The sequence below is a fragment of the Curcuma longa genome, chromosome 1, assembly GCF_044706935.1.
Source record: "Curcuma longa cultivar G26 ecotype Majalengka, Jawa Barat chromosome 1, ITB_CL_G26_1.1, whole genome shotgun sequence".
Lineage (NCBI taxonomy): Eukaryota > Viridiplantae > Streptophyta > Magnoliopsida > Zingiberales > Zingiberaceae > Curcuma > Curcuma longa.
The window spans coordinates 22,451,163-22,455,315 of NC_133861.1; positions in this window are offsets into that span (position 1 = coordinate 22,451,163).

Here is a 4,153-nt window from a genome sequence, read left to right on the forward strand (position 1 = left end):
ATTTTTAAATTCTTAAGCCTCAAGTCTATTTCCTAATTTGTAGAGTGGAAGCATGATAGTGTGTTACTCTTAAGAGTGGAGAGGGCACCATGAATGAGATTACTTTAGGTGTGATGTGGATTTATCGAAAATCAAACTTGTAGATGACAGGTGAACTAAAGGACCTATTTTCTTCGAAAGGGGGGATATTGTGGTTCAGAATTTATTAGTCGGGTTGTATTTGATTTGTGTTGATTCTTGTGTTGATTGATGGGAAGGACTATAAGAATCAACTTGAGTAGTTCAAGGTTTATTAAATTAAGGCACCGTCAATCTTACTTTTGTTTAATACAGTGCTCACACTAAATTCTTGATCACTTGTATCGGGATAAATGTTGTTTTCCTTACTGATGTGGTCACTCTAACATTGATTTTAGAGCTTATCATTTAGTTTTGCTTCCTGATCAATGTTCAGTTTGAGACTGTTGAGGTAATTATATTGCAAATAAACATTGGTTGATTAATTTTTTGTTGTTTAGTTGTGAGGGGCTCATTGGTTGCGTTGTATTGTCCTACGGTCTGCATCTTTTGATTAGTATGGATTAACAACTTTCAAATGCAGTATTCTTTGTGGCAATATAAGATAGGTTAAATCCATGCTCATGTTTTTCTCATAGAAATTCCTGTGTGAATTCAGCTGTTGTTTTTGTTGAGTTATGATTGGTCAAAAGGATATTTGCTAATTTATGTTTCAGGTTGTTGAATGTCTAATTTGAAGTTTCAACTTCTGTTTGTTCTTAACTTAATTAAAAGAGGTAAAAAACAGTTAGCTAAGGATCAAGTGCATGTGGTAATATATATGTTGCATTGGTAGTTTCTTTCATTGGGTGATATTGGATTGTTATCATTGGTTGGATCATTTAATTGTCGATCTACTAAGCTAGGTGACTGATGATGGTTTGATATTGTCATACCTGAGGAGGATGAGGGAGAGGTTTGCTGTATGGCGACAGTATTTTCATCAATTGATCCAGCATTTACCTTGTTGAATCTTGATTGTTTTCATGCGTAAGTGTGTTCTTAAGTTTGGTTTGTTTGGGAGGGTTGTTTGGGAACATCGATTGTAGGTTTATTCAAGCAGCAAGGATGAGGAGCCAAGCTTCTTTGTATTATTGTTGTTATGAATGCATTATTTTATTATTAATATAGATGGCTAAATGATGCGACGGGTAGCAAACGTATTGTTCAATTGATTAGAATTGTAAGGTGATTAATGTCTTGATTTTTTCATTACGTCTACTAGGTGAGTCGTCCTGTATCTTGATGTGTGTTCTTTGATGTCTGTTTGAGATCCAGGCCTGAATATGGAATAATTTGGGAGTATTCAGTTGCTTTGGATCAATATATTCTTTAAAAATATTGATTGGGCCTTGATTATTGTTGCATTTTGCTATAGTTTTTTAGTTTACCTTCTGGGATTGCTGTTATTTTTCATTGCATATTCATATATAGTTGCGGGATTCAATATGCTGCATGATATGTACGTTCTTTGTACATGATTTTTATTTTCATACAGTTATTACTTATGATGTGTGGATTGTTGAGTTGGCCAATGATATTGCAATTAATCTATAATCTGATGGTCTGATTGGTGGTTTATGGTCCATGATCTGCATTAATTTTTATCGATGATCTAAGTGTTAGCTAAACTTGCTAAAACTGGGCCAATGACATTGCTTAGGGGTTGTTTAGAGCAGGGTGCAAAGCATCGACTAGCATATTAAATTGGTGTTCCGGTGTTTCAAGGTGTTGTGTCAGTGAAGATTTTGGTAATGGATTGAAGGAGCCAAACGCTAACAACGACCTCCAGTTGGAAAATTCAGATTCTATTTAGGCCAAAGTTGCCCCGTATATTACCTTCAAAGAGTTAGGTTGAAGCACGTGAAAAAGGTGTGAAAGAGTGATTGCCCGCACAAAGATAATATACACGTGCTTATGATAAACTGCCACTGATGTGAATGGTGGATAGAAGATTAGAACTCTTGATGGTGCATATGAACCAGAATCTTGCTTCCATTACTTCCAGCTTGAAAGGTCTCTATGCGGTGCAGGCGTTTGAGAGACAAAGAAGTTGGCATTTCATGTTCAGCCTGTATGCCTAAATTTTCTTTAGGAAGACTCCAACGAGGCATGGCATTACTAAACCAGAAGCAAAATTTGGTGCAATGCTATGGCTACCGTGGTTCAAATGATGAAGTATAGACAGTCACCAAAAAAAATACAAATACAAATGAGTTTAATAAAAAGGCGGAATATATGATGGTTCCTTCGTAGACTAGCAATCTGAGGCTTGCAGCGTTGATGTCACCGCCAGGGGAGGAAGCTGAAGGGTTTCTCATATTTAATTTTTATAAAATGCCCGGTTGTTTAGTAGCTTTACTCGTGCTGGAATTGTGATGTTGTGCAACTGCTTTCTCTTGATTATTTTGACATTGTAGTAAGCTTCATTGCTGTGATTAGCTGCCTACTTATGCCTTCCAAATTGCCATTATATTTATAGCATTTATATACAATCAATGTTGTTTCACTCACATATCCTGTGTTCAACAGTTTCATAGTAATTCCGTCGATATTATCCGATGAGATTAAAAATCTATTTGTTGGTAGAATAACGCTTGATGTGATGTATCAATTTGATATAGGATCTGAAGCTTCGAGTTCCGGAGGGGCAAGTTTTGTAAGCAGACACTAGGTGCCTATGTAATACTGCCAATTTAACTACTTATATTGATTAATGTTGTTTTTTAATTTCAGATAATATATTGAAATTCAGAGCAGCCTACGGATAGACATCAATTAAGCTATGCATGCCTTTTTTATATAAAAAAAAAATGAATACCAACAAAAAATTTTTGGGATCATCGCTCATTTCAAGAAGATTTTAAAATTTTCAAGACTTGTATTTTTTTTTCTTGCTGCAGTTCATAAGATTTTATATTCATTTGCTTTCGAAATAATTTCCTCAGTGAATTCGACTATTGGTTTTGTTGAGACGTTTCCAAATTTATACTTTGGTTATTCGTATTTATGATAAATGTGTAGTTATCCTTATAATGATATTAGATATTATTCCGAAAATATAAACGTTTCATAATGTGCCTTGTTATATGTTGAACTCAATGATTCATCGGTTCATGACCCAGTTGTAAATGAATTTATTATTTAAAATAATGATAATAAGTGTTTAAACTGAATGATGAGACTTGGTTGAATTATATGTTGGAAATGTCAAAAATATTATATAAATTGGTATCCTTAACCACATGACTCTTCAGGCAACATTTCTACATGTAGGTGCCCGTGTACCTACCCGCCACGTTGTAAATAATAGCTGAAGAACCAATGGCAACATTTCCAGATCCATGTGTGTGAACTTGGCTGATATGAGGTTTGACTATTGATGATATATTGATTTAGCCTTAAGGATTTGATATATGTTCATGTATAAAATTTTTAAATTCTTAAACCTCAAGTCTATTTCCTAATTTGTAGGGTGGTAGCATGGTAGTGTGTTGCTCTTAAGAGTGGAGAGGGCACCATGAAAGAGATTACTATAGGTGTGATGTGGATTTATCAAGAATCAAACTTGTAGATGACAGGTGAATTAATGGACCTATTTTCTTCGGAAGGGGGAATATTGTGGTTCAGAATTTATTAGTCGGGCTGTATTTGATTTGTGCTAATTCTTGTGTTGATTGATGGGAAGGACTATAAGAATCAACTTGAGTAGTTCGAGGTTTATTAAATTAAGGTACCGTCAATCTTCCTTATGTTTAATACAGTGCTCACACTAAATTCTTGATCACTTGTATCAGGATAAATGTTATCCTTACCGATGTTGTAACTCTAACATTGATTTTAGAGCTTATCATTTAGTTTTGTTTCCTGATCAATGTTCAGTTTGAGATTGTCGAGGTAATTATATTGCAAATAAACATTGGTTGATTAATTTTTCATTGTTTAGTTGTGAGGAGCTCAATGGTTACGTTGTATTGTCCTACGTCTGCATCTTTTGATTGGTAAGGATTAACAACTTTTAAATTTGCAGTATTCTTTGTGGCAGTATAAGATAACTTTAATGCATGCTTATGTTTTTCTCATATAAATTCCTGTG